Below are 13,692 nucleotides of genomic sequence, written 5' to 3'. Positions count from 1 at the left end.
GATTAAGGAAACAACCAGTTATAACCTGTTAATAAAAACTCAAACCCATTAGAGCCAACTTTTAATTCTCTGATCTTAAAATGATCTCTTTCTTAGGACTTTGGTTTGAATCGTACTCCCTTGTGATGAGAAAAATCCTCATCTTCATTTTGCTTTGTAAGTATTTTCTACCCTTTCCTGTGCCTATCACCATATCACTTTTAAAATCAGCTTAGCAGAGCAACCGACCGTGACCTTTCCAATTGAAACCAAACATCTTCCTTTTCATCAACAGGAGGTTTCGCTTTCAGCATGAAATTACCCAAGGTGATTTATTTACCAGTTTTAACATCTTAAAATAGACTCACCCCAACCCACCTAACTGACAAGTTCCTGGATAATAAAGAAAAAGCTCATTTCAGAATAGAAACAACAACTGCAAATCTGAGCTGAATTTGTTTGCAGAATTTCAATTGGTTCACATCAGTTCCCTCACTTTACAACAAATTCCAAGTCCATGGTCAGAAAATAGGTGAGTCTCAGTCATCTAGAAGAGAACCTTAATAAAACAGGAGCCCACAGCCTGGCATTCCACTCAGCAGTGCAGTGAAAACACAGGCAATAAGCTGGATTTGGAATTGTCTTTCTGGGAATATCTGTATGTTGCAGAAGGCTCCTTCTTTCTGCAGTATCTTCTGCGCTTTCCTGTGAGACAGCAGTAGAAAAGCAGGCCTCACTCTGCTCCTGTTCTTTAATCACTTGTGCAGCAACACAGGACAATATTATTGTATCATCCAGCCAGCTGACAAGAAGAGATTAAACATTATTTCAACAGCCATACATTAAAGCTCCAAATTAGTCCACGGAACTAGGGTGACTTCCAATGAACCTTTGCTGTATGACTCAGAAGCGAGATGCAGCCAGGTTAGGGCCAAGATGGATTTTGAGAAAAGGCAAATTTGGACTTTCTGCCTCACTGACTTCAGTAGAGGCTGCTGACCCAGAGCTATTCCACACAAAGAGAGAAATTAGCAGGAGAGTCTCTGAAAGCAAGGTTACTAAAAGGGCTCAAAGAAAATTTATATTCAAGGAAAAGAATGATGGCTCATCATGTTTTAAAATCCTAACGGTCACCACAGGTCTCCCCTGAATACCACGTCTCTGTTGAGCATTTATTGTGTGCCAGAGTTGGAAACCCAAGGCAGAAGGGCAGCCTGGAAGTTTCTTTTGTCCTTTGTTCTTCCACATGGCAGATCCAGTTTCTGTACATTCAGTTCAAGTCTGCCAATTTACATTAGCACATCATCCGTCTGGTTACCAAGAAAATGTGCCTGAGGAAAAAAAATCAGAGCGTGTTCATGGTCATTAGGCTGGGAGCAGGAGCATGAATCAGCAGTTTTGAACTGCACAGCTGGGGAAGGAACAGGCCTGGGAGCCAGAAGAGCTTGTGGGTAGACTCGCCACTGCCTGGCAAGCTCTGCCAAGTCCACTGTGCCCTGGCTACAGAAGGGGCTGGGGAGATGCAAGACACAAGCTCCTCATTTCCATGCAGCTGCGTCTTCCTAGTCCTGGGTGGCTCAGATGGTATAAAGAATCCACCTATGATACAGTAGACTCAGGTTTGATCCCTGGGTTGGGAAGATCTCCTGGAGAAGGAAATTGCAACCCACTCCAGTATTATTGCCTGCAGAATCCCATGGGCAGAGGAGCCTGGCAATACAGTCCATGGAGTCACAGAGAGTTGGACATGACTGAATGACTAAGCACAGTCCTTTAACAAGGACCAGCTGTAAGACCAAGACACACATTTGACAGTATTCATTATATATGGATCTTTTACTTTTAAAAGAAACCAAAAAAAGTGTGAAAATTAATTTATCCTAATTTGCTTGTACATTTGGTATTATTGATATATGAAAGCAATACTAGTAGTGTTACAAATGCACGAGATGCAAACATGATTTTAAACTCTGGTAATGCTGGCAGTAACATAAATAATGGACAGTCTGCTTTTTTCTCTCCTAAAACAACCTGTAAGTCTTCATTTCTTAGATGGAGACATGAGGGCAAGGCAAGTGGCTTTTAGATCTAAAATGAGGAAAGTCGCTTGAATGTAAACCAGGTCTTGAATCCAGATCTCTGGATTTTTTAGAGCTTTTTTGCTGTATCACAACTAACGAGGCTATCAGTCAAAAACTCTCTCTACCCTTGCCAGCACTTTGGGCTAAGGCTTTGAGCCAAAGCATTGCATTTCATGGGGAGTCTGTGATCAGGGGAAAATGATCAGTTGACTGATCAATCATGAACTCCTTGGAGAACTTCATCGCACAGACTGCTTTCTAAGGAGTCAGAAAGTTGAGAGCGGTTGCTTCCAGGACTGGCATCTAAAGGAGAGGTGAGGACTAGAGCAGAAATGGGATGATGTTTAGGAGGTGACTCATGGGCAGCATGTGGATGCAGAATACTCACAGGAGGGATGGTAAAGGGAGCGGGGGTGAGCAACGCTTAGGCCAAACCCCACTCTCTTTGAGGTTCTGCCCAGGTGATCCTTCACTCCCTGGTTTGTTTGCGGTACCATCTATCTGTGCCTCACCCAGGTGATTCTTTAATGCTCACAACTCCATGCTGATGGGATTATTTTGATGGCTCTATATGCAAAGAATGTTTCTATTAATGATATACTGGTGATTTTTCAAATGCTTTGAGTATAAATTTCTTTCTGCATTGGGTCCCTTAGAGCAGTGAGAGATTTTATTTATTTACAAGTCAAGTGACCACATTATGAGTCTCTTCTCAGGATGAGCACAAGACATTAATGTGCACCACTAGCAAAATATATATTGAAAACTGCCCTCAATATATTTATTTTTTATTTTAAAATTTAGCATTTTTGTATACTTCAACAGAATTATCAGACTATCCTCTCATGATAGAACAGCTCTGTTTGGAAGCCAGACTTCATATGGATAAAGAAAGAGATAAAATATTGTGAAGATAAATCACATGCACTTTTATGTTGGCTCTAGCAGCAAAACGACTTTATAAAATGTAGTTATAAATAACTGAAAATTTTCTTGAAGATGTCAAAGTATAAATAAAAGTCATCTAGAGGGGAAAAATTGCTGAGTTGTGTGCATTAATTGATTCATAAACTAGAAGTTAAAATAAATATTTATTTAGATGCTTATTTGTTTATAAAATGTTTTGTCAGAAATAATTTAATAGGAATGGTAGCTGCTTTTACTCAAATCCAATTTAAAATTTAAAGTCTGGGGTACCACAATGTAGGATTTGTCACTGTAAAGACTTGGGGGCCAGTCATTATAGCACCATTTAATCAAAATTTACTCCTAAGCACATATGTATACTTGGCCAGTTCTGCTGGATGGGGCAAAAATGTGAAGTCAGACTGTGCTGTTACTGTTTCTCATCCATTAGAACTCCTCTCTCAGAGCACTCCAGCTAAGAAGGTACAGACATATCTATCAGTTTTGAAGGAGGTCTAAATGTATCCTAAGCTAAAGCAAGGACTACTTGAATATGAAGTCATGTGACTCGAGCAATGACTTGAGCAATAAGTAGGTTTCTACTTGGGAATATTTGGTGTCCTTATCTATAGAGCAGAAATATTAACAATATCAACCTCATAGGGTAAGAGTAAGGGTAGAATGTCACCATGGGTGTGAAAGCCCTTTATATGAAGAATGTAGAATACTGTGCAAATGTCGGCTATCTTTACTAACTAGAGGATAAAGAGCTTATCGTGATGCTGGTGGACTGCTGTCCTCTGATGGAAGTACCATAGTTGTACAAACATGAGAGATTTCCCAACACAAAAGTGGGTCTAAACATATTCAGTGGATGTGCATGATCTTCACATACCTATCTGTGGAACTACAGGAAAATTAATTTGTTTATGGAGTGGTAAATGAAAATAATAAATACCTGGGTACTGTTCACTATCTTCCACAAATTGGCTGTGTAATCTTATGTAGGTCACTTAACCTAATTTAGAGGCCTTGTTTTTCTTATTTATAAAATATAAGATTTGAATTAGAGTACAGAACATTTTTTAAACCATGAAACTGAAGGAATTATGAAGAGTTGACCTACAGATCAGAAGATAGCTCATTGAATATAGTTTAAAGCCTTGATAATAGTCAGGAGAAAACAGCTCAATCTGCTTTAATTTCTCAAAAAAAATCATGGTTTCGAAAAAATTATGACTCCTCAAGAAGAGATAAAAAAGTAGAAGATGGACACTGCAGTCTGCAATGCAGTCCGTAGAGAGGACATACAATTTACCTAAGGAGGCTATGTTTTATTCAAATGGTCCCTTTTAGAATCAAAAACACTTATGCTTGAGAAGACAAGGGGGACAAAGTGATTTAGAATTTATCTTCGAGAAAGAGCTTAGTGCTTGAAATGGAAATGGAATGGAATGGAATGCCCAGTTGGATAGAATTTAAATGTTAAAAAATAAAGTGTGACTTAATGTCAAGAATGATATGGGCCATATTCCTCCTAATTCTGTTGACTGAATTCAGCTTCTCCCCTTAGACGTCTCCTGGCTCTCGGCTGTAGGTGAACATGTGGGAAGACTCAGGCTGGAAGGAGCCTATCAACCTACAGGGACATGGAGATGTGGGAAGAGCAGTGATGACCCATCTGGTTATGAGACACTTGGAGACGAAGAATTAGAGACAAAGATGTCAAGTTGAAAGGATCCCTGGGGGTATTCACCATGGGCAGCAGAAGTGGTTGTCCACACGGGACTAGACACCCATCTTCATCTTCATTCTCTGGATAATTGGGAAAATATAATATATTATTCTGTGCTGGTCAAATTTTTGTTTTTGGTTTCTCAGTGGAGGGAGGAATAATAAAAGGTAGGAAAGAAAAAGTTGTAAATCATTTAGGAAGAAGGCAGAGGCTCTAGAAATAGTCTTTGTGGAAAGAATATCATATGATATGTTTACAAGAAGGTAAATTTTGTTGCAAGGGAAATGAGGAACAAATCAATATAAGGTAAAGGAGGTGCCAAATCATAGGAAAGAGGAGAGACAGAAACATTTTTTTGAACTTGTCAAAACAACTCATTATTTCACTCTCTGTGCCAAGGTCTTAAGAGTCTCTACATTTATTTCTGTTTGCTCCTCAGACCACTGTAACTATTTAGTTTCAGCATTCATTTCCCCCTACAGACAGATATTGCTTTATTTCTAAAATACTTATCATCCATACTGTGAAGATTATAATTGGACATACTTTCCTATAAGTAACTGTCTTTGATTTTTCCAACCATGGTTAAAATATTTATTTTTTTCTAACATTGACTTTGAGATTTTCTCCAAATTCTTGGAGACATCACGTGCATAGACAGGGTATGGCACATTTCACAGCAAATGCATTTGCTGCCAGAATGATCAAGAGTTAAAAGAGAAATCACACACAAAGGCTGACATAGGAACAAATGTCCAACTTGCTTTACTTGAGAAGTACACTGCTATAAGTGGATGATATTCTTCTATACAAGTGTAAATGGGGAAGGTACTTCATCATCATGCAGCCTCCTGTTCTAGCAAGTCTGCCTCCAAAGATAGCTCCGAACGCACATAAAGGACTCAGGCTCTGTAAGTCAGAGAGAATGTCAGGAAAAAGAGAGATCAGTCGATATCTCAGATAGTTGGTGCCAAGAGGATGGAAGTAAAAATTGAGAGGAACAATCTATAGCCAGAAGTGGATTTAGAGGAACATTAGTAAGGAAGTAAACACTGAAAATTCAAAGTGTAAATGCCCAAGAGGGAGCCATCTTGACAGAAATGGTGTCATAAAGGGTAAGTGAGAAAGGTCATTTCTTTACATTTTATACTGGCATTATTGCATTTTCTTTGCAGATTGTTCTTTTTAAATTTTTTTCTCTTTCTTTTTAAATTTTTTTAAATTATAAAAGTATGATAACACATTTTCAGGAGACTTGGAAAATACAGAACAAAGTTACATATAGTTCCACTCTATGTTAAAATTATTTTTTAAATAGATAAATTAATATTTTTAGTTGGAGTTCCAATATCAAACTCTCAAAAATTAGCAGAATGAATATACAGAGAAGTAGAAGGATGTAGTAGACTTCAAAAGCACCATGAACCAATTCAACATAATTAAGATTTATCCAATTTTCACACAACAGTAGAATACAAATTTTATTCAAAATCTGATAGACTATAAACTAGGAGACACTGAAACATATCAGGGACATAAAACAAGAATTTGCAGATTGTTCTGAAGGAGCTAAATTATATATCTTAACATCAAATGGTAATCAGTTAATAATACTCGTGTCCTCTTGTGCATAGACTGAAGTTACTTGTGCTTAAACAGACTAGTCTGCAGGACATGGTATTTTTCCAAGTATCCTCAGCTTCCTAAAAGAAACATTGTAAAAAAAATTAATGAATTTAGTTCACAGAATACTAAATTCGATAAAGAAGCTTGCACTTTTATCTCATTCATTAAAGAAATTTTATTTTCCCCTTGTGTGTTAGAAAGGTTTCCAGTCCCTCCAAGGAACCTAGGGATCTAAGAGCCTCCAAGAAAATACTACTTTTAAACCAGAGTTGATTTACAATGTTATCTTCATTTCTGCTGTACAGCAAAGTGATTAAAGCTATATGTATATATACATTCTTTTTTTATATTCTTTTCTATTATGGTTTATTATTTATAACAGGATATTGAATATAGTTCCCTGGGCTATACAGTGGATCTTGTTATTGACTCTATACACAGTAATTTGCATCTGCTAATCTCGAACTCCCAATACTCCCTGCTTTATTGACTACACCAAAGACTCTGACTGTGTGGATCACAACAAACTGTGGAAAATTCTTAAAGAGATGGGTATAACAGACTACCGTACTTGCCTCCTGAGAAATGTGTATGCAGTTCAAGAAACAACAGTTAAAACCGGACATGGAACAACAGACTGGTTCCAAATCAGGAAAGGAGTACGTCAAGGCCGTATATTGTCACCCTGCTTATTTAACTTATACGCAGAGTACATCATGTGAAATGCTGGTATGGATGAAGCGCAAGCAGGAATCAAGATTGCTGGGAGAAATATCAGTAACCTCAGATGTGCAGATGACACCACCCTTATGGTAGAAAGTGAAGAGGAACTGAGGAGCCTCTTGATGAAAGTAAAACAGAGTGAAAAAGCTGGCTTAAAACTCAGCATTCAAAAAACTAAGTTAATGACATCCAGTCCCATCACGTCATGGCAAATAGATGGGGAAACAATGGAAACAGTGAGAGACTTACTTTTTTGGGCTCCAAAATTACTGCAGCTGGTGACTGCAGCCATGGAATTCAAAGACACTTGCTCCTTGGAAGAAAAGCTATGACCAACCTAGACAGCATATTAAAAAGCAGAGACATTACTTTGCCAACAAAGGTCCATCTAGTCAAAGCTATGGTTTTTACAGTAGTCATGTATGGATGTGAGAGTTGGACTATAAAGAAAGCTGAGCACCAAAGAATGGATGCTTTTGAACTGTGGTGCTGGAGAAGACTCTTGAGTGTCCTTTGGACTGCAAGGAGATCAAACAAGTCAGTCCTAAAGGAAATCAGTCCTGAATATTCATTGGAAGGACTGATGTTGAAGCTGAAGCTCCACTCCTTCAGCCACCTGATGGGAAGAACTGACTTACTTGGAAAGACCCGGATGCTGGGAAAGGTTGAAGGCAGGAGGAGAAGGAGATGACAGAGGATTAGATGGTTGAATGGCATCACCGAGTGGATGGACGTGAGTTTAAACAAGCTCTGGGACTTGGTGATGGACAGGGAAACCTGGCATGCTGCAGTCCATGGAGTCATAAAGAGTTGGACACGACTGAGCAACTGAACTGAACTGAATTCCTAACTCCCAATTCATCCCTCCCACACCCCTCCTTCTTGGCAACCACAAGTCTGTTCTCTGTGCCTGTGAGTCTGTTTCATAGATAAGTTCATTTGTGTCATAGTTTTGATTCCACATATAAGTGATATTATACTGTATTAGCCTTTTTCTTTCTGACTAACTTAGTATGGTAACCTCTAGGTGCTGCAAATATGGCTGCAAATGGCATTATTTCATTGTTTTTGAATGGCTGAGTAGTATTCCATTGTGTGTGTGTGTGTGTGTGTGTGTGTGTGTGTGTGCATGTACTTCCATGGTGGCTTGGGGGCAAAGAATCCACTTGTCAGTGTAAGAGGCACGGGTTTGATCCTTAAGTCAGAAAGATCCCCTGAATAAGAGAATGGCTACCCACTCCAGTATTCTTGCCTGGATGATCCCATGGACAGAGGAGCCTGGTGGGCTATAGTCCATGGGGTTGCAAAAGAGATGGACATGACTTAGCAACTAAACAATAACCACATCTTCTTTATCCATTCATCTATCGATGAACATTAACATTGCTTCCTTGTCTTGGCTACTGTAAATAGTGCTTCTATGAACTAAGGATGCATGTATGTTTTTGAATTATAGTTTTGTCTAGATCTATGCCCAAGAGTAGGATTACTAGATTATATCCAACTCCTGTTTAGTTTTTTGAGGAACCCAACAGTTTAGGAGGGTTCCCTTTTCTCCACATCAGCATTTGTTATTTGTAAACTTTTAAATGATGGCCATTTTGACCAGTATGAGGTGGTAGGTACCTCATTGTAGTTCTGATTTATATAAGAAAATGTTACATTTTAAGAGACCTTTCCCTGTAGACCTTAGACATATAGCTGGTTTATATATAATTCATACTATATTTGTAATAAAAATGTGATTGAGTTTTAGCTATATTTGAAAGATGAGCGTTAAGTAACATTCTCCCTAGGGAACCTCGGCAGAGGACTACTCCATTACTCTGGATGAGATTCAGAACCTGATGCAGATTTATGCTAACTCTCCAAATGATTGGGCTGATTGCTCTTTGATTGACTGGTTATACCTAGTAGGTGCATGCTAAGTTGCTTCAGTCATGTCCAACTCTTCGTGACCCTATGGACTAAAGCCTGCCAGGCTCCTCTGTCCATGGGATTCTCCAGGCAAGAATACTGAAGTGGCTTGTTGTGTGCACCTCTAGGGGATCTTCCCAACCCATGGATGGAACCTAAGTCTCTTGTGTCTCCTGCATTGGCAGGTGGGTTCTTTACCACTAGCCACCCTGGGGGAAGCACTGTATCTAGTATAGTTGGAATATACTGCACTGGTCCCAAAAGAAAGGGAACCCAATATTATAATTTCAGGGCAGCCTAAGGCAACAGGGCACACATGCAATGCCTTCCCACTCTTAACACCACCGAATTCCAGTATAGAAGTGCCATCCATTCTCCAGACAGATAAGAGCGGACTCGACTTTCTTGGGGACTTAAGTGTCCAAAAATTCCACTCTCCTTTCTCAACTGAAAACATGAGGAGAAAGATGAGAAAACCAGAACAGCATACACTTCTGTTTGGCTGAGCAACTTCCTTTCAGAAGGCTCAGAGGCAGTATTAATGCTTGGGTTTTATCCAGTCCTTTTAAGTCTGAATCTTTATGTGATGGGTCAACTGTTTAGGGAAGAAAAAAAAATCTGTTCTAGTTCATTCAGTTCAGTTCAGTTCAGTCGCTCAGTTGTGTCGACTCTTTGCGGCCCCATGAACCACAGCATGCCAGTCCTCCCTGTCCATCACCAATTCCCGGAGTCCACCCAAACCCATGTCCATCGAGTCGGTGATGCCATCCAACCATCTCATCCTTGTTTGTCCCCTTCTCCTCCTGCTCTCAATCTTTCCCAACATCAGAGTCTTTTGAAATGAGTCAGCTTTTCGCATCAGGTGGCCAAAGTACCAGAGTTTCAGCTTCAACATCAGTCCTTCCAATGAACACCCAGGACTGATCTCCCTTAGGATGGACTGGTTGGAACTCCTTGCAGTCCAAGGGACTCTCAAGAGTCTTCTCCAACACCACAGTTCAAAAGCATCAATTCTTTGGTGCTCAGCTATCTTTATAGTCCAACTCTCACATCCATACATGACCACAGGAAAAACCATAGCCTTGACTAGACGGACCTTTGTTGGCAAAGTAATGTCTCTGCTTTTTAATATGCTATCTAGGTTGGTCATAACTTTCCTTCCAAGGAGTAAGCGTCTTTTAATTTCATGGCTGCAATCACCATTTGCAGTGATTTTGGAGCCCAGAAAAATGAAGCCAGCCACTGTTTCCCCATCTATTTGCCATGAAGTGATGAGACCAGATGCCATGATCTTAGTTTTCTGAATGTTGAGCTTTAAGCCAACTTTTTTACTCTCCTCTTTCACTTTCATCAAGAGGCTCTTTAGTTCCTCTTCCCTTTCTGCCATAAGGGAGGTGTCATCTGGATATCTGAGGTTATTGATATTTCTCCCGCAATCTTGATTCCAGCTTGTGCTTCTTCCAGCCCCGCATTTCTCATGATGTACTCTGCATATAAGTTAGATAAGCAGAGTGACAATATGCAGCCTTGACATACTCCTTTTCCTATTTGGAACCAGTCTGTTGTTCCATGTTCAGTTCTAACTGTTGCTTCCTGACCTGCATACAGATTTCTCAAGAGGCAGGTCCTGTGGTCTGGTATGCCCATCTCTTTCAGAATTTTCCACAGTTTATTGTGATCCATACAGTCAAAGGCTTTGGCATAGTCAATAAAGCAGAAATAGATGTTTTTCTGGAACTCTCTTGCTTGTTCAGTGATCCAACAGATGTTGGCAATTTGATCTCTGGTTCCTCTGCCTTTTCTAAAACCAGCTTGAACATCTGGAAGTTCATGGTTCACATATTGCCGAAGCCTGGCTGGGAGAATTTTAAGCATTACTTTACTAGAGTGTGAGATGAGTGCAATTGTGTGGTAGTTTGAGCATTCTTTGGCATTGCCTTTCTTTGGGATTGGAATGAAAACTGACTTTTTCCAGTCCTGTGGCCACTGCTGAGTTTTCCAAATTTGGTGACATATTGAGTGCAGCACTTTCACAGCATCATCCTTCAGCATTTGAAATAGTTCCACTGGAATTCCATCACCTCCACTAGCTTTGTTCGTAGTGATGCTTTCTAAGGCCCACTTGACTTCACATTCCAGGATGTCTGGCTCTAGGTCAGTGATCACACCATCGTGATTATCTGGGTCGTGAAGATCTTTTTTGTACAGTTCTTCTGTGTATTCTTGACATCTCTTCTTAATATCTTCTGCTTCTGTTAGGTCCCTACCATTTCTGTCCTTTATTGAGCTCATCTTTGCATGAAATGTTCCCTTGGTATAACCAATAGACAAGGAAATATTACTGATTTTACAGGGTAAATAGATCTGCTGCTTGAACAGAAATTTGAACATGCCATCTGCATTGAAATGCCAAAAAAGTTTCATTTCACCTTTCACAATCCCAAAGCTCTCCTGTTTATTCTTCAAAGTATTTGTTGATTGAACTAATGGTAAATTCTAAAAACAAAAATCTTGTTTTCCCATCACCTTTAGTGCCTGACTGAGGGCAGTTACCTCATGTTTGACTCAATTCATATTTCACTATGGGATTCCACCCGCGTGTTGTGAAATCTCCTAATGTTATCAACAGAGCCCAGCTTTACAAGATGCTTCCTTGTCTTAACAATGAGAGGAAAACAATCTTTGCTAGGCATTTAATTCTATTTTTATGATGCATTTCTTTCAAAGATACTTCAAGTGGAAATCAAGCACTTTGTAAAATTATCTTGAAAAAAAAATTTGTTCTTGGCCTGGGAGATAATGTTGAAGGGAAAGTATGACGTGGGAAAACCGTGGGGAGAATAGATGGGAAATGTGAAGATACAAAAAGATGGCATCCTTGAATCTCCATCCATCCCTGTATTCACCAAGCCACCTTAAATAATCGCACAGTCTAAGGAAAACGAGTAGGCTTAGTATGCAAAGGCAACTTTAAGACAATTCCCCCAACTCCTCTTCCAAGCATATTACTGCTCTAGAGTCCATACTAAGTAGGAATAATTGTAATTTGTAGCTTTCTCATCTCCTTTTCTGTGTTGTTATCAAGTCATGATAAATCTTGAATTAAAGCAATTTACAAGTGGATAATATTAATAAAGATCACATTAGCAATAACATTGGTTAAGCAAAGAGTCGGATATGACTGAGCGACTGAACTGAGCTGAACTGAACTGAACTGAAGCACTTTTTTATGCACTTGCTGTATTAAGTGCTTTATTAAGCACTCACCATAGGCCCGTCTCCGTTAAGTACTTTTTGTGCTTTATTTCACTTGTTACTCATGGCTACACTGTGTGAAGTAGGAACAATTATTTTTTCCCATCTTAATAATTGAGAAAACTAAATCTCTGAGAACATAAATGACTTGCTGAAAGTTACCTAGTGAGGGGCAGACCTGAGAGGTTAGCACAGCCAGGCCAACAGCAAAAACCAAGACACCAGGAGATATTGCCAAGACAGTGAAGAGGTGTTTGAATTTTCAGTCTGTTCACACATGCAGTTTGATGGCTACTGTGAATCGAAATAGGAACATAACTTGGCTTGTGCAGGGCAGAAAAATATTTATTCTGTTTTCTAGGATGTAGGCTGGTGACAGAAAGTAGACTCTAGAGAACAGAAGCACTTGGTTTCAAATAAACTGTCTGCATTAAATATTCAGCTTTCCTGCAGCTTAATGCGAGTACAGAACCAACAGAATGGGCCAGTTGGCAAGGGCTCAGGCCTGGTGTGAACAAATCTCTGCATTGACCCTGTTGACAGAATAACACATTATCAACTAGTCAGACCTAGGAGGGGGCCCAGGGACCCATAGTTTCTTGGGGGCATTGGTGCTGCCTCCGTAGTGAGGCATGATGTCTGTCAGACCTGGGCTCTGGGTGGGTATATATTGATGTTGGTGAAGTTCACACAGCTAATTTTCTGTACCACCAGCCAAATGCAAGAAAAATGTGGGCTCTTGGACACTGTGAGCTCACTACCAATGCTATTGCTTGAGGGGTAGGTGTGTTTATTTTCCCTCTGATACCTGGGCAAGCACCCAGGTCCAGGCCTCTGGCTAAGGAAGCAGGAGGCAGAGGGAAATTGCCAAAGGACTGGCTCCAGCAAATGGATCCTGCTAGCAGCTATTTGATCATCACAAACATAAAGAGGAGGGGAAAGAGCCAAATTCATTTTGCAACTGGAGTTCTTTGGGTGTTCAGTTTCTTTGTAATATACTGTTAATGTGATTAAAATGGAGGCGTTCAGACTTAAACGGTTGTTGGAATAAATTAGAGACATCAAAATTGGCAGAGTTTAGGTTCTGAAGAACTCCATTCTGTCAGCTCTCCCTGAAATTTAATCACTCTAATATCAAGCTATTTTTCTTCGTGTTGTGAAATTTGGCAGCAAGCAAAATCAACAGGGTCACAGCTTTGAAGAGGAATTCGTTGCAACTTGGCAGGAGAATGATGGGGATTCTAATGTCTAAGAATGCTTCTTTCAAAGGACCTAGGAGAAAGTCACTATTAATTATTTAGATTACTGCAGGGAGTATGGAAAAGGTTTGTGTGTGTAAGTTTGTGTGTGTGTTCTTGTGTGTGCATGCATGTAAGTACAGTCAACAGACACTGAAGTCAATTTGGTGAAACTGATTTTTTATGTAATTCTGCTCTCTCTAAACACTTTTCCGCTGGCCTTTCAAAAAGA

At 39.7% G+C, this 13,692-nt stretch overlaps 1 long non-coding RNA gene across 1 annotated transcript in view; it reads left to right on the top strand.

The window, feature by feature from the left end:
* LOC139184944 (uncharacterized) overlaps positions 1-9,588 on the top strand; it is a 315,407-nt gene extending 305,819 nt beyond the window's left edge. The window contains exon 5 of the long non-coding RNA XR_011568517.1: positions 97-9,588. This is a non-coding gene — a long non-coding RNA (uncharacterized lncRNA). The remainder of the gene's footprint in view (positions 1-96) is intronic.
* The last annotated feature ends 4,104 nt before the right edge of the window (positions 9,589-13,692 follow it).

This window comes from Bos indicus, chromosome 9 (genome assembly GCF_029378745.1).
Source record: "Bos indicus isolate NIAB-ARS_2022 breed Sahiwal x Tharparkar chromosome 9, NIAB-ARS_B.indTharparkar_mat_pri_1.0, whole genome shotgun sequence".
Taxonomy (NCBI): domain Eukaryota; kingdom Metazoa; phylum Chordata; class Mammalia; order Artiodactyla; family Bovidae; genus Bos; species Bos indicus.
This window is presented reverse-complemented; position numbering and strand designations above follow the sequence as displayed.